At 37.9% G+C, this 24656-nt stretch overlaps 5 non-coding genes across 5 annotated transcripts; all 5 read left to right on the top strand.

The window, feature by feature from the left end:
* Window positions 1–9616: 9616 nt before the first annotated feature.
* On the top strand, window positions 9617–9757 carry LOC133982587 (U4 spliceosomal RNA). Its single transcript, XR_009925332.1, has one exon. It is a non-coding gene; the product is annotated as a U4 spliceosomal RNA (small nuclear RNA).
* A 1742-nt stretch (window positions 9758–11499) lies between these two features.
* On the top strand, window positions 11500–11640 carry LOC133982608 (U4 spliceosomal RNA). The gene has a single exon (XR_009925353.1). It is a non-coding gene; the product is annotated as a U4 spliceosomal RNA (small nuclear RNA).
* A 384-nt stretch (window positions 11641–12024) lies between these two features.
* Window positions 12025–12165, top strand: LOC133982607 (U4 spliceosomal RNA). Its single transcript, XR_009925352.1, has one exon. It is a non-coding gene; the product is annotated as a U4 spliceosomal RNA (small nuclear RNA).
* Window positions 12166–12995: 830 nt separating this feature from the next.
* Window positions 12996–13136, top strand: LOC133982599 (U4 spliceosomal RNA). The gene has a single exon (XR_009925343.1). It is a non-coding gene; the product is annotated as a U4 spliceosomal RNA (small nuclear RNA).
* A 380-nt stretch (window positions 13137–13516) lies between these two features.
* Window positions 13517–13657, top strand: LOC133982609 (U4 spliceosomal RNA). The gene has a single exon (XR_009925354.1). It is a non-coding gene; the product is annotated as a U4 spliceosomal RNA (small nuclear RNA).
* The last annotated feature ends 10999 nt before the right edge of the window (window positions 13658–24656 follow it).

Below are 24656 nucleotides of genomic sequence, written 5' to 3'. Positions count from 1 at the left end.
TGATAAATTATGTCTAACACAATTACCTTCCTCTCCCTCCAAAAACTATTAACATGCACACATTTTTAATTTCAGAAGTTTTAACTGCTGAACACAAGATGCCCCTTATGTCACTGTGAAGTCTATTCTTAGTGTATGAACACTGGAGGCTTCAAGTTTCCACATCATACTTGTGTAAATTGAATACTGGACGAGGATTGGCTCCAAACTGGTTGCAGTGTCACAAATCATGCTCATAGGTCTATTTTCAGTGAGCGCAGAGAAACTTTCCTCCCCTTATCAGATGAATGTGAAAACAGCTCTCTAGTGTCAAAGTGATGCTCAAACATCCAACTGAAGGCACAAGAAGTAAATAACATTTTTGAGTGAAGGGGGACTTTAAAAGGGTTAATACACATAAAATCACAAGATAACATTTTCCAATTCGTCCTGTGTCGCAGGGACATAGCCATAATTTTATAAATACTTAATGAATCAAAAGTCCAAATTTTCATCCAGCACCCATAAATTTAAAGATATTATCTCTACATGTGTGTCATAAATTGCCTTTTAACATGTAATTGTAAGATATAAATTCCCTTCTCAAGTCTAAATTCCCAGAAACAAAACTGAGGACATGAACTTGTTGTCACTTAACCTGTTAATGTAATGTTGTCAGAGGGACTCAAAACATTAAAAATGTAATCTGAGAACACCCCATGGCATGTGTCTATCCAGAAACAATCTCACTTTTACTCACGATAATCCACAGACATCACCCTGGAGAAATTTATCTTTATATAACCCTTGAAAGGAACTATTTCACAGAGAAAACTGTTGACAGTGAGGTCTGTGGATTATCCAAATTAATCAGGACATTGTTTCTGGAAGATGACACATATCTCTGTTGAGTTTTCAAATGCCATTTCTTGATGCTTCAATCACGGCCAAACTAAATTATGTTCTCTTTTACCGTATTAAAGTGGCAGCAGAAGCCTCTGTAACAGATATTTTTAAACCATAGCAATCAGAAACCAGCTGCATGCTTGACAACTGCTAGACATAAGCACGACAATGTGTTTTATTTCTAATCTGGGTGAACTGGCCCTTTATGGTTGACTAATTATTACATGAAGTAATTATAGTGCCACTTTGATGATTGATTGATTCATGCATTATACGCTTTTTTGCTGTTATGATGAAGACTATCAGTATAATATAAATGTTATTGTATTGTTTCTTCCCCATATAATTCAGGTTACATTTTAAATTGCCATACATCTGTTATATTTTGAGTGACTTGAACATGATGATGTTAATTGCACTTTTGCTGTCAAATAAACAACTAAACAAAACATAAATAAACCATCAGTATTTCATGCAAATGAACACAGATTAGTGTGGAAAGGGAATTTAGGGACATTGCTTGGTTTAAAAATATTTTCAAAAGAATCTACCGCTCATTTATTTATATTTCACTGAGCCCCATTTGACTACGTCCTTACAAGAGATGTATTAGTAGTCATTATAACACAAATTATCAGTGTTCTAGCTGTACCTTGGCTGCTGAATCGTTAATCACAAGAAGTATAATTTTGCAGCTCTTCTGTTAGAACGTGTAGCAATCTTTTATTGCTCTGTGAATATGTAACAACCTTTGAATCAGCCATATGTTTTGGTCTTTTCAATAAGAAATTCATAAATTCTTGGCACATTCATGCAGAGAGGGGCTAAAAGTTAATGGCTTTGATTTCAGATATGGGCCATATGCATGTAAGTGCCACTCAAGCTTGATTGGCCGTCTCATCACCCAAGAGGTTATATGAAAAGCTTATTTCTGCCTTAGAGTTTAATATTGTATAACACATACTGAGTTTTGTGTCATGCCCTGTTGTGTGGCTGGGTGTCAGTTTTGTGAGTGATTTATGGGCATGCAAATGAGGCTGTCTGTTTGGGGAGATGTGGTGCCTTTGCCCAATGGGCCCTGGAGCAAAGACCGGAGACTGCGTGGGTGTGAGTCAGTCCCTAACTGCTGACACAGGCACAGAGCTGGCAGAGATTCACAGAGCAAGATGGGGAGATGGCCTTCACAGGTCCTCACATTGACTGACGAGATCAAGGAGAAAGTAGGCCAAGCCAGACAAGTGTCAGGCAAACAGACACCCGGAGATAGAGTGAGAGAGACAAACACTCCCCAATCACAAATAGAGCTGGGAGAGTGGAAAGTGGTGGGGTAGAGCAGGGTTGTTTTGGGTCTGAGTTCAATATGTCCAAACCTGTTTGTCTAAAGAGTAATGAGGCTGCTGAGTCTTGGAACATGCAAGCCCAAGGGATGTCGGTAGCCAGGAAAGGCCAAATCAGAGCTCTCTAAATTCACTAAAGTGGAATAGAAGTTCACTTTGTTCTGCGAGACAGTCTGACTGTGATGACATTTTGATCAATGTGCCTATACCTTCCTGCAGCTTGCCTTTATGTTGCTTGAATAGTGATGATCTGTTATCATGCTGGTGTCAAACAGTACCATTTGTCATACAGTGTCCCTCAGCTGGTCCAGGCTGTAAAATTTCAGACTATCAACACATTAAACAACCTAATTTATGATACAGCTTTTCAGTTGTCCATAATGATTTAGTGGTCATATCAGAATCAAGGTTCATAGTTCAGAGACTGTTTGCCATGTTGATAGACTGCCCTCTGTAGGCCGCAGTTTGCATTGTTTCATCAACTAACAAGTTCATTAGTACAGAGGGTTGACTGTTAATGACCCATTTTTAGGGACCGAGCCGAAAGGCAAGAGGGCGAGGACTCCAGAGGAGTCCTGCCCTTGCCTGGAGGCAAGGACCCTATTGAATTTGTACCGTTTTTTATTATTATTCTATCGACACTTTGCGCCTTAATTTGACCCCCTAAACCTGCTCCAAAACTCACCAAATTCGGAACGCACATCAGGTCTGGCGAAAAATTCGATAAAATGGAAAAACAAACAACGTCGAACTCTCTAGCGCCACCTAGAAACACAAAAATGGCCACTACGCCTGATAGGAATGTCGTAGAAAGATCAAACCAAAACTCAATTTTTTGTCTTATCAAGACCTACAAATCATGCGCTGACACCCCTGACCTAAATCCAACAGGAAGTGCACAATTTGCTGTTACATGTGGGATTTTTGACGATTCTTGGCCTGCTACAAACGCTATCTTGTCCGAGGGCGTTCATCGTGGCGGCTTCAAACTTAAATAGCTGACTGAGCACACCCTGCTGCACAAACGATCTGAACAACTTTTCCATTACTCGTCCGGTTTGGATTTTAGAAGCCCTCAAAGGTCAAGTGCCCAAAAACCCTCGCCAAAACGCTCCCATAGACAATGAATGGGAGGAATGTCTCATGCCACTTTGACCCTAAATTTGACCACCTAAACATGCTCCAGGACAGACCAAATTCAACACGCACATCAGGTCTGGCCATAAATTTGATAAAATGGAAAAATTAACCCCAAAAGTGCCAAAATGGACTCTCTAGCGCCACCTAGAAACAGTAAAACGGCTCTAGCACCACCTAGAAACAGTAAAACGGCCACTACGCCTGATAGGAATGTCGTAGAAAGATCGAACCAAAACTCAATTGTTTGTCTTATCGAGACCTACGAATCACGCACTGACACCCCTGACCTAAATCCAACAGGAAGTGCACAGTTTGCCGTTACATGAGGGATCTTCGACGATTTTTCAGCCACTTAGAAACAGTAAAATGGCCACTACGCCTGATAGGAATGTCGTAGAAAGATCAAACCAAAACTCAATTGTTTGTCTTATCAAGACCTACAAATCACGCGCTGACACCCCTGACCTAAATCCAACAGGAAGTGCACAATTTGCCGTTACATGTCGGTTTTTCAACGATTTTTCAGGCTTTTCAAAATATATATATTATTCCTGCATACTTTCAGTTACAGACTCCATTCAAACGTCAAAATGTAGCCACAAGTCTCATCTATAGATGTGTGTAATTTGGTCTGGCTATGTTTTATACTTTTTGATCTGCGGCCCCAAATGTGCACCCTGTTCCTCTCCCATTCAATCAGTACTCTGCCTGCTGTCTGTGCATTCTCTGTTCACATGCGCTCCAGTCGTTAACTACCATGGCAACGACTGTGTGTGTGTGTATGTTCATTTGTGGTCTTAGTGTGCCACCCAGTGGAGAAAACTTGTCATGATACCTGATAAGGAAGTTTTTTGATTCTAGTTCAAGTTTATTGACTGTATTATTATGATTTTAGATATCTGTGCAGTCTGTCAACTATTTCACTGACATTGCTGTCAAAGTCTAGATCAAACACGAATTACATGGGCATGAACTACAAACATATCTACAGGTTTCACTGGAAATAAGTTCCTCTCCTGTTTGACTCATCAAAGTGGCAGTTCATTTCAGTTGCTCAGTCTAAATGTCTACACAGACAGAGAGAGAGATGGTGTGTGTAACGTGTATCTACTTATTGCAGTGTCCAATAAATGCCCGGGTCTGAATGCGTCTGAATGCAACTGACGGAAACTTTTCCGCTTCGCCGCGGCCCGACGTGCGCAAGGGGGCGAGGTCCCGCCAAACGCTGCTCGCAGCTTTAATTACATCTGCCTTTACTGCGTACAGCATGTGTACAAAATAACAGAAATTTATAAAAGAAAATAGTGTAAAACAGTGTAAAACTGCATCCAGCTTGTGTTTGACCCTGTTTCCATACATTTACACTACATACATTATATGGTGGGTACAGTAATCTGTATTTTGCATTTTCATGGATGCAGTTTTGAATTAATTATAAGAGTATAGGCCAGTGTAATAGGGAATTGTTTGTAAAATAAAACATATATATATCAACAACAAGCATCATTAGCTGCAATACATTATGTATATAACATTACATATGAGTTAAAGTAGAGTTACATTTTGGAAGATATTTTAGAACAGCTGTCTTATGCAGACTTAATCATATACCATACCATGATTATAACATACACCTGTTGGTCTTGGCTTTCATACAAAATACATTACAGTACAATCATTGCATACGGTTTTTTTTTAGCAACTAACACTAACAAGGTCAATTCCATGTTAGTCTCACGCTGTGTTATACAAGTTACATACATTAGATCACCTTTTCAGCCAAGAATCCATTCTCTCACGATCACACCCTTGGTTGTGCCATTGGTATGCAACTTGATTGTCAATATCTATCACTCCTGTTATTTTTGTATCACTGGGTGACGGTTGCCAGATATACTCCAGTGGCAAATCTAAGGATGCAGAGATAACAGATGGAGCAGTTCACAGACACAGGAAACTGTCATGGTGGTGAACGATTAAGGTGTGAAGAAAGACTCAACAGGGAGACAGAGGAAGGTTATTTAAAGCGTAAGGAACACTTTGATTTGAATGGCTTTCTGACCTAGGTAAGTGTGCCTCCAGCTGTCAATATGACTTATAAGTAATTACAGAGGGAAAGAGGGAGGGAGGAAGGCTATGCAGAGCTCACATCTATTGCAAAGGCATGTGCGACAAGGAGACATCAGGTTTGGCATGAAACGGACAGACAGTCTTATGGTGCCATCCTGACTCAGTCTGGGAATAACCACAAACTGGGAATAGCAGGGTGGCAGCAGTGTGTAGGATGGTGTGAACAGTAGCCTATGTGAGCATGTGTATGTGTCTCTCTGTGTGTGTCTGTGTCTGCATGTGTGTGTCAGAAAGGGAGAAAGGCAGAATATTTTAATTAGAATATTGATGTTTAAGGATGCTTGTTAATATGTTGATTTGTAGATATCTAAAATATGTATTGCTGTGTGATATTGTGAAGTAAAGCAAAAAAAGTAATGTATCTCTCTGTCTTTGACCTTGAAGTTTAGGGAGAAACTAAAAGGCACCATGAGCGACATTTGTCTTCTCTTATCAGATGTCCCCTTGCACTGGCTGAGCTGTCACTTTACCCAAGAAAAATGTCATTGTTTTCCTCTCTCTGCTCATAACACAATCTAATCACAGTTTGCCCAGCTCATCCTGTATTGTCCAGGTGGCCCCACTGAGAGAGAACAGAGGGACTCTCAGCGTCAATAAATGTCCTTAACCAGGCTGATGTGATGTAGCCCAGATTTCACAATGGCCTGTGTACATCCAGCTACACTCATGTGCAAGTAAAGAAATACATACACACTTGCTTGCATGCACGTACTGTTACACAAAGTGTGCACCATATCCATTTCCTATTGAATCACTGATTGATAATTCAAAGAGGTTGTGTGTCCTTGACAGGGTCTGTAAATGTGTGATTATGGGGAAAAAGCGGCAATGTGTGGTCTAAGCTGGATCAGCCTAGTTGGCACATACACAGTCTACAGACTTTACTGACAGGCTTACATTTCCCAAACCCAAACAGTCTTACTTAACCTACTATGAGCTGCTTCACACGATGTAAGAAAGGTTTGATCATGACCCAAGTATGACATTGTTTTTTTCCTCTTTTTTTGAGCCCTGTGATTGATGTTTCAGGGGGAAAATAGCTCTCAGCATGTTGAAGACTACGGACTGCACACTGAGCCCCTTTTGGATGGCATGGTATTATGTGGGCTGCCCAGCAGCCTGTGCTGAATAGCAGAAACAGCTAAGCCATCTGTTATACTCTATTTTCATCTCTTTGCCTACCAGTGGGTAGAGCCACAGCCCAAAGGGACTTCAACTGTTCTCACAGAGTCCTATTTGTTCAACAGGTCAAGTTTAAGCCTTGCAGTGTGGGAACACCAAGCCAGATCTCATTTAAGGCAAGTGATTACAAAAACCCACACATCGCTTGACTGAGCAGAGCTGGTGATAAAAGTGAAAATACTAATACAAAAAAGTAATCAGCTGCCTCAGAGAATTAAAGGAGATTATTACTGTCACGGTTGTTAAATGACCATAACCTTATGTGTCCTCAAATGCATTTTAAGCCAGGTTAAAAGGATCATCTCGTGAATTGAACTGTTTGTGTAATGTATTTCTTGGGTTGAGAAAAGAAAAATTTGGGCTTTCCAGGTGAGGATGAAACAGAAGCTGGCAGGATTCATTTGAGATTACTTGGCGCAAACATGGTGTAATCCCCTTATCTGCGTACTTACCTGTCCCTGACAGTGATCCAAGCCTACCTCTATGAGCCTCATTGGCCTGACATTCTGGCAGGAGCAAATCCCTTTCTAATGTGTCAGCCCAGGCAGCTTTAACACCTGGCACGCCAATGCTTATCTGCGGCGCACCCAAAAGCACCTGCATTATCCCACTGAAGCTTCACAACAAGTGAAAAGGCCTCTAATATCCACACAGTGAAATTATAGCGTGTGTTCACTGCAAATACACAGTGAGGAAAGTGCATATGATTAGTAAGACCTTATGACCTGATCAAACATTTTTTCCAGTCTGACATCCCCCATTTTAGCATCCACACTTCTGCTGGCTTGCTCCTAGTAGATTTGAAAACTGATAAATCTGGGTTAGTATTTTTACATTAATGTATGGAATAGCACCTGTTAATATAAAGGTTTCTTTCTCTCTACGCAATGTTATCTTTATGGATTGTTTGTAAACTGCCCATTGTAGTTATGTGTTTTAATTTGAATTTAATAACATTGTGTCCTTGTATGTATGGGTCTCTGCTACTGTGTGCAATCTTATATTTTGTGTTCTCTCTCTTTTGTCATCCTTTTAATGTTTTTTCTCCTTGTGCTCTAATTGAGTAAGGTATGCCTTAGAGAGTGCTCTGTTCAAGCTCCTTTTTGTTTTTTTTCACCTCTTTGTGAATTATTATGTCCCTCTTCAACCCATTTAAAATGTTAGGCTACATTTAATCACAAGATCCAAAATGATCAAATGTGAAAAACTATTTGCTGTCTTTGTCCCAAAGCATGTGTTCTACCAGGCTATATTTCTCCATTAAGTCTGTGAACCCTTTTTGCATCTGTTTAGAATGTTTATTTTAATGACCTTGAAACACTGTTGGTTTTGATTTATATAATAAATGTAATATATACAGTAATTATATAATAAACAGAATTAAGAAGGTTTACAAAGAAACAAAGAAGAATTAAGACTAATTTTAACAGATGAACAGCTCAATAATTGGTATAGCCATGAGTCATTTCCAACAACAGTGCCGAGTACCTCTCTTAAGCTTTTCAGGGATATTCAGTCATATACCTCCATAGTTGAAATGTATAATCGTCTCTCTGGCCCTGTGCTCAAAATTAATGGGCTTCTGCAAATATGGAATGTGTTTAAAGCAATATTATGAAAGTCAATCCATTACACATGACAGAGGTAAAAAACTAGGTAAACGAAGAGTCGTGTAATCAATTTCCAGCTCGGCCATTTTTTATTCCTGTTACACAACTAAAGGGCAGCATCACCGAGAGAGGAGAGAGAGGGGGGTGAGCATCACTTTAACAGGTAGTTTAGCCCTCTGACCTGATGAAAGTCACTTTCTTTTCGCCCTGGTAGCGTGATTTGGATTAACTGTAAAGCTGTGTTTTGGACATGACACAAAGCTAATGTTTTTTTCTCCCTGAAAGTTCTTCAACAGACTTGAGCAGACGTGAGTAAATTCAAGCTTAACTCACTGTTTTAATATTTGCTAGGGGGGGGAGGTAACGTTGCACGATATCATCGTTATTTAGCAGGATGCATGCAAATAAAGAGTACTTTAAATGTGCCATGTCTTTTATGATAACATGGCATCATTAAACATTACTTTATGATGACTTTAAATTACTCTGAACGGTGATTAATCGTTTTTAGTGAGGCGTCATAAACATTAATTAGCCCATGGGTTAATGGTCGACGGCTAACAGTTACGTAAGCATTTCTGCTAAACGTAAACGCTACAAACTATGTTTTTAAAATCTTAAATTAAGTTTTAACTACAAATTTTATCGAATCAAAAGGCCTTCAGAGCATGTCTACAGTGACATCTGGTGGCGTTTCTATGAACTACCTTGTAAGGGGTAAGGTTGTCATGACGACACGGAGCAGGAAGTAGTCTTTTTAGGTCGATGAAATGGTCTGAATGTATTTCAAATCAATGTGTACCTACAGGGGTTGTCGTTGTCTTTTGCAGGGACATTTAAACAGTCAGTTCCTTTTTTTAATAAAAGTGTGTGTGTACATATATATTTATATCAGCTGCCTTTTTTTAAAATAGGAGTTTGCGATTCGGAATACATTCAACGGGCTTCCGTAGAGTTTCGCCTCTTATCGTCATGTTTAATCACAACTTACATGTAACTGACATGTAAATTCATATTGGGTCATTAGTTGACTTTTAATTGTGTTAAATTACTCTGCGTATAACACGAAAAGATCCGTACGTCTTAAAAACAGATAGATAAAGCGTAAGCTGACGTCACCACATCCCATGTTGCATTGCGGCATGTCGACACTTTTATACATACTTAAACTTAAAATGTGGCTAGCTAAAAACAACCAACAGCGACAAAAAAAACGTACACTTCTGATTCCCCACTGATGATTGTGTGGTTGCTGTGAGCTGCTAACTGAGACACCGTCACTAAAGATCGTATGTGGAGGAGTGAGTCCCCTCTCTGTGATTTCGGTTCGTCAGCTTTGCGCAGTGGCAGTATCGTAGCCTATGAGGTTTATCCGAGGCGCGATTATTGCTAGTTGAAAACTTTACCCAATACCCCGCCTTGACGACTTGAAATATAGTCGGCAATGGCAATTTTTGACGGTCTCTAAGGAGACTGATCTCTTAGTGAAATAAAAATATGATTTGGTATATTTATGGAAGTAATCTATCCTGGACATTATGTCAGAAATACTGTATTACCGGAGAGTGCATAACAACATTAGTTTAGATTATAGTCATTGTTATTCATTGCGCATTGACAATACAATGTACTTCACAGAATAAAGATAAAAGATACATTTATTGATCCCACAATGGGGAAAATTAATTGCTACAGCTGCTCAAAAAATAGTGATATAGAAAAACAACAAACAAACAAAAACAAATATATACAACAATAAAATTAAAAACTAAATAAAAAGACCCTAAAATGCAATTATAACATATATATATATATATACAACAATAAAAATTATAAACTAAAAAAAGGACCCTAAAGTGCATCTATAGTGCAGCATTGTACAGTCTGACTGCAGTTGGAATGAAGGACCTGCGGAAGCGCTCCTTCTTACACTTGGGATGTATTAATCTCTCGCTGAAGGAGCTACTTAAATCCTTCACAGTCAGATGCAGAGGGTGAGAGGTGTTGTCCATGATTGAGGACAGTTTAGCCAAAACTCTCCTCTCTCCCACAACCTCTATGGGGTCCAGGGGGCAGCCACAGACTGAGCTGGCTCTTTTAATCAGTCTGTTGATTCGGTTCTTGTCTCACTCAGAACATCCCCCTACCCAACACACCACTGCATATGAGACCACTGATGCCACCACAGAGTTGAAGAAAGATCTCAGAAATGGCCTGCACACACCAAACGATGCCAACCTCCTCAGCAGGTGCAAACGACACTGACCCTTCTTGTAGATAGAGTCAGCACGAGCCACAAATAAAATGGAATAAATATAGACAGTATATAGTAAAACTCCTTGAGAGATTGATGCAACCGTGAAATAAAAAAGTATAATAAAATACTTTTAAAAAAGCAATAACAATAATAATTTAAAAAGAAGGAGTGAAATAAAAAGATTAAAAAACAAAATATATGAGGGACAAAAAACAACAGCATTTTACATTATGATTACAATGAATCAAGTCAATAAAATAAATATTAGATTTTAGACAGATTTTCACTTAAATGTCTGTATACTGCTTAAGTGTTTGTATTAAAGCCATTATGTATTTTGAAATATAAGATAAGATGTATCTTTATTGATCCCCCTTGGGAGAAATTCAAATTGACATAGTAGTACAGTGGAAAAAGTAGCAACATAAGGGTGAAATTGTACTAAAAAATAGGATATATACAGTTAACAAGAAATAAATATGAAATATATGAGCTTCATAATAAAATAAATCTGGGCACTTTCACTTTGTGAACCTTTTATTGCAAAGTATCTCCAGTCTCAAACACGGAAATAAGAGTCCCACCGCCCCAGCTACCCCTACAGGATCCTCCTAACTGTGATTAATCTCTGACCAGACATTCATTTGACAAAGCACGACTTTTACAGCTTCACCTTTAAGCGATGTGCAAACTAATTAACATTTCTTAAACAGACAATGACACAGTGTAGCACTAACTCCTGTACTTTAGTCATGCCCTTTATAAATCTATTATATTAAATGATTGTAATCTAGAGGGGTGTGCACATCGTCAGCACTTCCTCTCTGTAACCTCCTCACATGTTTGAGAATATATTAGAAAGTCCTCTGTGTTAAGAAAAAAAAACATGCGAGGTTGAAACCCTGACAAAGTAGTGTAGGGACCGGAGACATATCCTCCGTGTTTCTATTTGGTCATTAGCTTTGCGCAGTGGCAGTATCGTAGCCTATGAGGTTTATCCGAGGCGCGATTATTGCTAGTTGAAAACTTTACCCAATACCCCGCCTAGACGACTTGAAATATAGTCGGCAACGGCAATTTTTGACGGTCTCTAAGGAGACTTATAATCTTGTGAAAAGAATCAGCACAGTGTCTTTCGTATCTTATTTGAAAGAATGTTCTGTGTGTATCACTTATTAGTGCATATCATCTCTGGTATATTACCACTCAATACCAATTTTATTCTTGTAAACAATGTCACGATTATTTGTATTACATATTTTTGTAAATTTTAGTCATGCCCTTTATAAATCTATTATATTAAATGATTGTAATCTAGAGGGGTGTGCACATAGTCAGCACTTCCTCTCCGTAACCTCCTCACATGTTTGAGAATATATTAGAAAGTCCTCTGTGTTAAGAAAAAAAAAACATACGAGGTTGAAACCCTGACAAAGTAGTGTAGGGACCGGAGATACATGCTCCGTGTTTCCATTTGGTCATTAGCTTTGCGCAGTGGCAGTATCGTAGCCTATGAGGTTTATCCGAGGCGCGATTATTGCTAGTTGAAAACTTTACCCAATACCCCGCCTAGACGACTTGAAATATAGTCGGCAACGGCAATTTTTGACGGTCTCTAAGGAGACTTATAAACTTGTGAAAAGAATCAGTACACATTAGTTATTATACCTTAATTGAAAGGATGGTTTGTGTGTGTTAACTATCAGTGCATATCACTTCTGGTATATTACCACTCAATATGTTATTCTTGTCAATTATGTTACGATTATTTGTATTATATATTTTTGTACGTTTTGTGTGTATCTCTGTGTGATGACTGACACCAAGCTCACGTTTTATTTAGGACATTTCAATCCTTTAACACGTGATCATATGTTTTAATCTCTGTATGTTTAAATTTATCTCCACATCTGTGTTTCCGGTGTTTATGATCTGACTGATATTAGGGGTAAAATTACAAACAAAAAACAATGGTAAAAACGTGTATTGGTTTCTGAGGCTTTCAGAGTTCAGGGAGCGTTTAACGAGGACGTACCGGAGGCTGCGTCATTTCCGTTTATAACTTCTCATAGTAGTAGTATTTTATAATTTATCGGTGAGTTTGTAATGTTAGATTATTTTTTTATGAGTTTAAACTCGTTGTTAACAACATTATACACAACTCGACCACAGGTTTACATGTAATGGTGTTACATATCACGAACAGTCGCGTTGTTACGGGGTTAAAGTTTATGACACTTTTGTTTCCTCCACATCTACTCTTTGCATTTGTGTTGTATTTGTACCGTGTTAGTGGCTTATTCCTGTTGATTGCATGTTTTATACTATGGTATAATGTTTGATAATATATTAGAAACTCCTATGTGTTAAGAAAAAAAAAACATACGAGGTTGAAACCCTGACAAAGTAGTGTAGGGACCGGAGAGAGGTCCTCTTTGTTTCGAATCGGGCGTCAGCTTTGCGCAGTGGCAGTATCGTAGCCTATGAGGTTTATCCGAGGCGCGATTATTGCTAGTTGAAAACTTTACCCAATACCCCGCCTAGACGACTTGAAATATAGTCGGCAACGGCAATTTTTGACGGTCTCTAAGGAGACTTATAATCTTGTGAAAAGAATCAGCACAGTGTCTATCGTATCTTATTTGAAAGAATGTTCTGTGTGTATCACTTATTAGTGCATATCATCTCTGGTATATTACCACTCAATACCAATTTTATTCTTGTAAACAATGTCACGATTATTTGTATTACATATTTTTGTAAATTTTAGTCATGCCCTTTATAAATCTATTATATTAAATGATTGTAATCTAGAGGGGTGTGCACATAGTCAGCACTTCCTCTCTGTAACCTCAAATGTTTGAGAATATATTAGAAACTCCTCTGTGTTAAGAAAAAAAAACATACGAGGTTGAAACCCTGACAAAATAGTGTAGGGACCGGAAACACATGCTCCTTGTTTCTATTTGGTCGTTAGCTTTGCGCAGTGGCAGTATCGTAGCCTATGAGGTTTATCCGAGGCGCGATTATTGCTAGTTGAAAACTTTACCCAATACCCCGCCTAGACGACTTGAAACATAGTCGGCAACGGCAATTTTTGATGGTCTCTAAGGAGACTTATAAACTTGTGAAAAGAATCAAAACACATAAACAGATTTACGTTAATAGGAAGTACGGTGTGTGTGTGTGTCACCTGTCAGTGCAAATCACCTGTGGTATATTACTGTTCACTACCTTTATTATTATTATTATTATTTTACATTGTAAATAATGTCACGATTATTTGTATTACATATTTTTACTATTACTGTTCTTATTGTTTTTGTACTCATTATTTATTGTTCTTATTCTTTCTTATTGCTACTCTTATATTCTATTTTGCTGTCCACTGCTGTTGTAACAATGCAAATCTCCTCATTGTGAGACTAATACTAATAAAGGAATATCTTATCTTATCTTAAAATGTATATTTCATGAAATCTTTTCTATACAAAATACACGTTTGGCCCATTAAAATGTGATTCATCATTCAGGGCTGCAAGTAATGACCACTTCCATTACTCATTGATTGTCTAATGGAAGAAAACAGTCAAAAATGCCCGTTATAATTTCTCATTTTGTTCATTTTAGTCAACCAACAGTCCAAAAGCCTGAAATATTCACTTTTCTATTATATATGACAAAAGAAAGCATCAAAAGTCCTCAAATTTAAGAAGCTGGAACTACTGAATATTTTGCATTTTTCTCTTGAAAAATATAATGATGGTAGCAGCTCTCTCACACCATTAAACAATAGGGTATGATGGACTAAAAGATGGCTCCCCTGTATTCTTTTGTACATTAGTGATCATTTTCCATGCTCAATTGGTAATGGCTGGAGTGTCCATGGGCTGAACATTTTCTCATTGGGAATGTTTTAAGTAGCGTCTGCAGCTTTTTCAAATTATTTCCTCCTTTTTTCAAAGAAGAGTACAACAACAACTGAGTTTTCAGAGTGTGCTAAATGACTAAATGTCTTATAATATCTGCAGTCTAATGCAACAGTAACCCCATTATGTAGCCTCCCAGGCTTGTTGTCCTCACTCTTACATACTTTCTTAATGTCATAGTTTCTCTATGAATCCCAGAGATTATGTTTCTACATATAAAATAGTCCAATCCTGACATGCAGTGCCTTCTAAATACATATTATAAAGCACAAGATTTCTATTAATGTACATTTAACACGCACTATTGTGGTCGCGGTGCAGTGTACTTGCCTGAACAGTAGAGGGCACTCTGCAACAGGAGATGGGGTACTGATTGTAAGGAAAAAGAAGACTGTAAAGAAGAGGAACATAAACTTGTTACTCTGTTAAATATTTAAGTCATTTTAGTTTTGTAGGTAAGTAATAAGCAATTTTTAGACTTAATTTTATACAAAACTCTTTGTAAGTTGGACTTGGACTTCTTTTTTTTATTTTTAACTTGCACCATGAAACAGATTGTGCTTAATCGTCTCCTGTGATTGAGCTTCTCCATCTAAAGAGGAACAAACACTTGTGCGGTCATGTTTTTACCACCCTGTAGAGATCCTTAATTGCAGTGATGTCTGATTAGGAGAAGGCTCTGTTTTAGGCAGTGACGAGCAGGAGGGAGGGGGAGGGGGGGTTTAATCAAGTCAGGCTTCTCATGAGGCAGCTGAGCTCAAAGCCTCTCGTCACCCTTTCAGTCGTGTAAACAAGCTTAATTTTCTCACTGTGTCCAAACTGTGATTGGGTTGCTTTTTTTAAACTTTTAAACTGTACCTCATTAGTATTTAGAAAATGCTAAATATTGAGCTGTAGAAAACTGCCCCTGATGTCAGGAGAAATTGTTCAGGAAATAACAATTTTTTGTTATTTTTATTAGTTAATGGATTACTTTATAATATTGTATTGTAACATAATACAGTTAATTATTTTTTATTTTGACTAGATTTTGTTTAAATTTGTCTACATGTATATGTTATCATCTACAATCTCACAGCTAAAAAGTGTTTTAACATCTTTCTGACCAATCTTCTGACTATCTGAAATGTCATTACTCAGGGTTTCAGTACTGTATCTATTATTAATCAAAGCTTCATATATTTGTAATGTGATTATTGTGGCCCTGTTGCTTGAAATTTATCACTCTCCAATCCCAGTAATGGAATTATGGAAATAAATGGATCAAGTGCTCAGATAAGTGGGGCATTTGGTTGTCTTTCAGAGGTGAAACCGAGGCTTTGAACAGTGATTCATACTTACGAAAATGATCCAAGACAGTTTTAGCATTTCATTTTCATTCATGACCTGCCGTGCACTCGCTTTTACTATCTATCACACACGTTCCGCTGACTGTTGGTCAGTCTACTTTAAGGGCGTTCTCTTGACCTGTAAATGACCCTGTGTTTTTCTACGTATTAAATTGTAATTATGGTACTCATGGACAAATTATGTGAGATTACGCGCCCCTTCACGACTCACTTGGCATCTCACAAACTCTGACCTTTTCAGATATCAGTGATGAGTTTTTATATATATCTCAGAAATTAAATGGCAGGATGAGGCTTTGTTCTGTGTAAGCTACAGCTGGAGACTTGCCAAACATAAACAAATAAATTGCACAGCATCACAAGACTAGTTTCTAGGTAACCATGTGACAGTGCCGACAATTGCTATGGAAACCGGTGTATCCCCTCTCTCTCTCTCTCTCTCTCTCTCTCTCTCTCTCTCTCTCTCTCTCTCTCTCTCTCTCTCTCTCTCTCTCTCTCTCTCTCTCTCTCTCTCTCTCTCTCTCTCTCTCTCTCTCTCTCTCTCTCTCTCCCCCCCCCCATGTCTCTCAGTTCTTTAGGAAATGTGTGAATATCATATTGCCTCATGTCATATTGAGTAATTCCCTGCACACACATTTTGTAGAACAAATTCAGGCCGGCATATCAAATATTACATTATACACTTGGATAAAATGTATGTAGGTGTTAGAGCTAAAAAAAAAGAAAAAAAAAAGTAGTTGAACTGCTTTTTTTGCACATTATCATACAATAACTGCCCTGCTTTCACGTTTTTTCTCCAACTAGTTTAATATGAAAACCGTAATTAGCATGAATCCATTTACAAATGAAGACGTTTTTCAAGATCGGCGTAAACAAATATAATAATTTTTCCTCAGATCTTTTGTTGTGCGAGCTAATTTGCAATATGCTTTGCAGTAGGCTTTTTTGTTTTTGATCCTATTTGTCACAAATCCAGTTACAACTCTGTGCTCCAAATGGAAAACCAGGCTTCTCTTCAAAGAGTGAGACATCACAGCCTTTTTCATTTAAAAAAAGCAGGTGCAAATCTAAAGAGATGCTTTGATTTGAGGCCAATTATGGACATCCTTGTTGCATCACCTTTATGTGAATACTCTTCCTGTTTCCTCTGAGCTGATAACAAGAATTAGTCCATTATTCTTGGTAGATAACTGGAAATGTAGAGATCACACAAAACAGAAAACCTCAAAAGTTATCACGTTATTCAACACACCCAATTAAACTTGTTCCAATCCTCTAATGCCGTCTCCCTCTTAATCACTACGTGGCGCACACAGGGTTGCCCCCAATTAGCTGCCTCCTGTGACACCCTGACACATCGTGATTGTATTTCAGCTTCAATTACTTTGAAAACCCTTCAGGCAGAGGTGATCGGTCTCCCAGTGCACTTTATTCATCTTTCTTTGCTCTCTTTCTCCTTCTTTTGATTGGTAGGGGATGTTAAAGGGTAGCCCATCATGTTTTGGTACAAAAGAGCCATAAACTGTAACGATTACTATATTATTTCCATTGATGTTAGTACTGTATGTGGGTCAATGACGTATAAGGATTTTCAACAACTCAATTTTAAATAATAAAAACAAGCATATCTAATGCAGTCGTTCAAACATTCAGAATGTTGTGTACCTGAAAATTCATATTACAATTTGAAAGTGATTTTAGTGGGGGTTTTTCAAGATTAATTGGCACTGGCCTGAAAGAAAAGTCATGTTGTGCGACCATGATTCATCTTGAAATATGTTATATAAATAAAAGATCATCATTTACAAAAAATGTTTAAAAAATGCAAATACTTTGTTTCCAATCACTTTATATTACTTAAAACTTGTAAAAAAAGATTTGAAGCGTGTTAAGTATATTAATTTATTTCAAGATGAATCATGGTCGCACCACATGACTTTTTTAAAGGCCAGTGCCAATTAATCTTGAAAAAACCCACTAAAATCACTTAATTTCAAATGTATAATATGGATCTTCAGGTACACAACATTCTGAATGTTTGAACTACTGCATTAGATATGCTTGTTTTTTATTATTCTACAATTGAGTTGTTCCAAATCCTTATACGTCATTGACCCATGTACAGGTGAAACTGTTGAAAGTTTTTATGTTATGTTTTATTATTCCTGAAAAGTGACCAACTCACATCCCTCTCAGTGTATATGTGGAAGTAATATTTAATGCAGGCAATAAGTCTGAAACGGACGCCACATTCAGACCGACAAGTTACAAGCATGTAGCCAGTAATTTACTGCCTCACTTCTCCGACTTCACATCCCCAATTTTTTTTTTCATTTTGAAACTTCAGACTTCAGCTCTACTATGTAACTGTTTTTTCACATTAACAATAGTTCACCCCAAGACCTCTAAACAGTGTTTGATGTGTAAAACTGTCTCTCTTTTCTTTTTAAAACAGTTCTGTTACTTTTTATATTTCTAGCATAACATCAGAAATAAATCATGCAAACGTTACATTTAACAGAGGAACATCTTTGAAAAATTGTTTTGTTGTGTTAATGAGGACGGAGTCTGTGATTTCACTGCCAGCAGCACTTACATCAGGAGGGGCAGTTATTATGTTCCTTGTGATGACTTAAGCTTTTGGCCTAATGTTCTTCCTGAAAATGGAAAAACCTTTCGTTTTTGTAGGATATTTTGGCCATAATAAAGATTAATGTTTCACTAAAATGTTAAAATGTCTGTAACATGAACTGCTCATGAAAGACATTCGTACACTCTGGTTCAGGCGCACAAAAGCAACCGATTTCTCCGTGCTTCACAAACACCGAAATGACCTCTTGTAGTAATAAGTGAGATTGTGTGATTTCCCTCCAAGAATGACAGAAGTTATAGTAGATCTAATGTAGTTAAATTATGGCCTGTGGTCGGTACTTTACATTTCAGACACTTACTGTGGTCCAATCCTCGGATACAGCGTTCTCTAATTTAATTGTTCTAAGTTTTCACTGAGCTAATCCTTCTAATTAGCTCAGAGGGCTGAGAATGGATATCCACGAGTATAATGGAGATATAATTGTTTGAAAGGAAAATGAGCAGAATACCAACAAAGTGAATAGTACATTTTGTTGGATGTTAGAGAGGTTGATAGGTTTGAAGTCTACGTCTGTTGGTGTGTGTACATGCCTCTCTATTCACAGGACTCCTTCAGACTATTAGGAGCAGAACCTGTAGGTCCCTGGTAGCCTGCGGCTCTCAGAAATAGCTTTTAAAAAAATGTACCGGTCTCCCCTGTTTCCTCAGGAGCAAGGTGCTTTTAATTGGATTTCTTTGACAAGATTATTGCCTGCTCTTAGGCCAAACTTGGATACTGTGTAGTTTTCACAAGTGAACCCATGTAGTCTCTTTAATCATGAGTAAACTTCACAAAGAACTTGAACCTTGATTTGATTGGAAATTACCATGTCACCAAATCTTGACCTTCTCGCAGCCTCTACAGTGGTGCAATCCCATGTAATCCTGCTTGAAAACCTGCAGGGACTTCATGCAGTGGCTCAATCATTAAGTCTGACACACATGTTGTATATCTTCATGTAATACCACAGTTTTTGGGAGAAATTAGAGACCCGACACTTTGAGATATTTCAGAGCCGTTTTATAAAACTGCTTTAATTAGGGGATGAAATTAAATCCTCACTGTTTAGACAGTATAAAAGGATTAATCCCTAAGCCCCAGGCCCTCCAAGGTATTCTGACCTTCTTAAATGAAACTGACTTTAGGAAGTGTGTGTACTGAATGCAATGACATATACTGACCAGCACTATAACCCCTAAAATGTAAAAAAAACAAAACAGAAGAAGAAGAAGAAAAAAATTCTATTATAACGGTGTAGCAGGTCCAAGCCTTGTGAAAGCAATTAGTAAGAGAAATGAGCAACATCTCTGTCCAAATGGGTACTTGAATCGATGAAGACAAAGAATAAGATCTTATCAGGCCAAATTGAATGTTTTATTGTTTGGTGTAATTTGAATTAATTATGCTAGGCTGCTTGGTTCATATCAAGGACAAAGAGGCTTCAACAAGGATAATTATTTGTTTTTTTGTGTATTACCTTGCAGGATAGAAGTAATAGGTCCAGTGTTATTATGTTTATTTTATCTTCAAATTGTGTGTATTGTGGGCTCATTAGAAAAGAATGTGTTGCAGAGATGAATGCAGCGCAGTTGAATAGGATATTTATTGAATTTGAATTGGCATATCACGGTTACTTCACTCTAACAAGGTAAATCTTCTGAGAGGAGGTGTTTAGAGAAAGCTCAATTAAAATGAGTGATGCTGCTATTTATCCCAGAGAGTCGGTGAAATCCAGAGCGAGCGCCGACATTCAGAACGTAACCAGCCAAATGAAAAAGTAGTGCAGTGACTTCATTCATTTAGACAAAGTGAAGTCTCATTATATCTTTATTAAACATGTTGGAGTATACAGCCTGTGCATGTGAAGCCTGTTAAGATTTGAACTTAAATGAAAGGGTCCTGTTTAAGAAGCTCCACTATAAAATGCTCGCCCACTGTGATATGAGCTACGCCCAGAACCTGCCAGCCTATTGTACAAAAAGTAGTCGATCTTAGATGGTATTCTGTCTGGGCACTGCTGAGAGCTTCTGCAATAATTGAGTGATACCAAAGTATGAAAGGAGACATTGGCTACTTTTCTCAGGGCTCAGCCAGGAAATTTTAACAAGGTACAGGATTTTGAGGGTGGGACATCAGGTGGGAGGCACTACTTCTGACTCCACTGTGTTGTGCCCCTTGTGCCATGTCTCATCTGTTCTTGTCTCTCCACTTGTTATAAGCCAGCTAAAAATGGCTTCTGGTGTTGCTCGCACTGATGTAACACCATATGTTTGGGGTGTTGAGCAAATTGAAGTGCGAGGTCCATAACCCTTACTAAACTTCTAAAAGTATGGCGGGTGAAAAAGTTTTTCTCACGTCAGAGGAAGAGTAATCTTTGATACAGCCTCTGGAGGAAGTGTTAGAAGTCAGAAAAGTAGTTCTCAAGTGCTGCTGGAGCTTCATGAACTACTAAATAGTCCATAATTGAACATACCAGTCTTTTGGATCATGATGTTTGCTATCTACAGATAGTAGATTTTAGAGTCACCTGATTATGTGTACAGCGTCAAAAAGTAAGTTAGTTACCCTTTAATTTTGGAGCTTTTAAGAGATATCTGATTGTTTCTGATGCTATTTGTAAGTGTTTGGCTGTTTTTTTGTCATATCTTTGGCTTCTTCTACCTGTCAGATTTAAATAAAGGCTGTAATGATAAAATGAAGTAATGCTGTGTTACAGACGAAGAGCTAAAGATGGCAGAAAGTTTACTGAAATGAGCTGTTCCTCTCTACTAAAAATTGCACTTTATTGGTGACAAAAGAAAGAAAGCTGTTTCAAGAGACTTAATGTCCTTGCAAAACGGTACGTTGCTATTCCTGCCACCGCCATGCCCACAGAGAGTGTTTTATACTGCGGGGAAAGCTGTTAACAGACTGTTGGTGCCTTGGCCAAGGATGTGCTTGTTTTCTTTCAGGAGAAATAGACTTGGACAAAGGGTGCTCATTAGACCTGCACGTTGCCATTTTTATGATTTTACTGTAGAGAGACCAAACACAACAAAATATGTGTACTGTGTAAGAAAGAGTGAGGAATTAAAGTACTTATTTGTGAAAGACATGTTTAAATATTAGTTATTTTGTGTTGAGATTTGGATAAATGTTATGCTGACACTGAGGAATGGGCATGACTGTGTAAATATTCAAAATGCTTGTTTCAATCACTTTAAATCACTTATATTTTGTTTAGTATCCAAAGTGGCAGAGCTCCTCCCTATTAGTGCATTAATTGCACAATTTATGCCTTGAAAATATTGACCTTTAAATCTAAACTCAAACAAAAGTAAGAGTGGAAACACTCAAAATGAAAATCTTCCAAAAGTATTACAAAAATATATCTCAAATAAATTATGACGAACGTTGAAAGTTGGGGTATCAGCAGTATTAGAGTAATATTTGTGTCAGCGCAATATAATCTTTCTAATCTAATCCTTTTGAACTAAGCTTTTATAAGGGGAAAATATCAAAGGATAACAGTCAGAGTGGCAGAGCTCCCTCTATTAGTTATACTTATATTTCCTTAAAGACCGTGTAAAGTGAATTCAGACTTTTTCTTCTAAACACATTAAAAAGGTCATGAATGTATTTCTAACAATGGTGTAAAAAGAATTTCAACCATTTAGATTTGAATTGTGGAGCTAGGCTTCACAAACTGTGTTTCAAGATCTCTGTGTTCAGGATTTAGTGGGCGGGTCTGAAAATCGCAGCGCCTGCTGTAGTGGTATAAATACATTCAGCGCACACTACTACTACTACAGTCTACAGTTAGCCAGTTAGCTGAGTTAGCCGCCCAGCTAGCTGCCGAGTTAGCCGCCGAGCTAGCCGCCGAGTTAGCCGTCGAGTAAGCCGCCGAGCTAGCAGCTGAGTTAGCAGCAGAAAGCTCTCAGACGTAGCATCCATGTTTCTGGTAGAGGTGGTGACTTTGATTGACAGGTGACACTTGGTAGGGGGCGGGGTTTCAGTGAACTCGGAGGACACTCCCACAGCGTTTGGGAGCAGAGACAGAGGCTGATTTTTACACAACTTTGAAGCCTAATTTCATATATTTGGTGATTTTTTTTAATCATTCAAATTTGGCAGGGTGGTTAACAACACACTTTTCTGTGGTATGTCAAAATATTTATTTTTACTTTACACGGACATTAAAACTAAACTAAAATAGCAGAAATACTCTTAAAAAAGAAAAACTTTCAAAGACTAATAAAAAAATACCTCAAAAATATTACTTTAGTACTACTGATCTCGCAACTTTCCACATTCACCATCATGTAAAAGAATAAACTTTTATTCTGAAAAAAATCAAAATAGGAAGCCATTTTATGGTGCACTCAGTTCAGGATGCTTTCACTTGCAGCAGGAGGCTCAAATCAACAAAATACAATATTTAGTAATCATGTAGGAGGTATTTGGTTGTCACTTTTTAAGTCTGAGATTATGATGACAAGTGTTCCACTATACACAACATTTTTCGCTTAATTTAATTTGTGTTAATCGCAGCACTTAATCCACTTTAACATTTATATGGTATGCATAATTCATACTGAAGCAGAATGTTCAATATAGCAAGGCGAGTACATTTTTACTGATGTTGTGGTGGTTACCCCCATGAAACATAATTAGAGACATCGGAAGTGCAATTCATCTCTCCTTCCGTACAAATCAAATTTAGAGGATATAATCGTTTATCCTCCTTAATTGGCAGCTAAATGGACCTCCTCTGGGTCGAGCAGGTCTTCAGGCTGCCATAGTATTTATTCACAGGGTGGAAAAAAAGGAAAGAGGCATTTTACTGAGGCTACACAGAAGATCAGTTTTTGTAGGCCTGCATCATCTTAATCTCCTTTTAGTATTTAACACTCTGAGATGAGTCGTTATGTTTGAAACTTATTTTTTAAACTCAGCTGACTTGTTATTCACACTATGACTTCTGCAAGCCTCTTAAAGGTGCAGTTTTAATTAGTGTTTAATCACCTAAAACAAGAATCGTTGTGTTGAGTCCATTGAGTCCTACACAGCGAGCGGGTCATCTTCCATGGAGCTCAACATGTTACACCATGTTTCTACCGTAGCCCAGAAGAGACAAATCAAAAACTGGCTCTAGAGAGGGCCTTTCAAGTTTTTCACAATTTTTCACCACCACTATAGGTGTTTGTCTACACATTTGGAAGGAGAGAGAGAGCTGGTGGGGGGTTATTCAGTTTATTGCAGTCTCAAAACTAGATGTCACTAAATCCCACGCACTGCTCCTTTAAGCTGGATTGATACAGTATGTGTCACAAGGGAGTAACACCTCTTGATTTATAGTGCAATGTCAGATTTCATCCTCTGATGGATGTGTAGCGCAGGATCAGGCCATATGGTGCTTAAATTGTAGTCCACACAGTACCTTTGCTTACAGTATTTCATCCACTTTGATATAAAAACAATGATGAGAAGTTTGTTGTGGCTCATTACAGAATAGCAGCAGGTTTACAGTGCAAATGACTAACAGAAATAGAGATGATTACTGAATATTTCATCATCTTTCTTAATTTTGCTCTACTATCTACTGTATTTATCAGCATTGGAAACCTCGAAGAGAAAAGTAAAAGCTGCCAATCACATTATTGTAGTCTCCACATTGTATCTTCTAAGCCTTGTGTCCCAGACATGTTACATTTTTGAGGAAACATTTATCAGCTTCAGTCTATGGAGCTACATGCGTGGGCTCTGAGGTTATACCATACCGCCTTTACATACTACTATAAAAGTGTGATTTACAACCTTAACACTAGAAAAGTGAAAACACTGAAAAATGAATTAATGTCACGGGAGAGTTAATCACAAGATCTAGGTTAGTTTGTTTATGGATATGTTTTGGTTCTGGTGTGAGACCTCTGAGAGAGACCAAAACAGAGAATGGGCAAAACTAAAGTAAAAAAACTATACTTACCTTTTAATTGCACCTTGTTGCATTTACAGACTAAATTAAATAACAGCAGATCAAACACTCAGGTAGTGGGTGTGATCAGAGGACACATACTGGTCTCGTACAGAGCTGAAAGTCTGTTGGCCAGAGTGATGCAATCTGTAAAGCATCCTGCTGCAAGTACCAAGTGTGTCTGACTGACAGTTTCATTTAAACTCAACTGGAACATGTTATAAAACCAATTCTGTCTGTATATGGGAACTC

Source organism: Scomber scombrus, chromosome 6 (genome assembly GCF_963691925.1).
Source record: "Scomber scombrus chromosome 6, fScoSco1.1, whole genome shotgun sequence".
NCBI lineage: Eukaryota > Metazoa > Chordata > Actinopteri > Scombriformes > Scombridae > Scomber > Scomber scombrus.
Note: the sequence above shows the minus strand (reverse complement) of the source record. Positions and strands in the feature narration are given on the sequence as shown.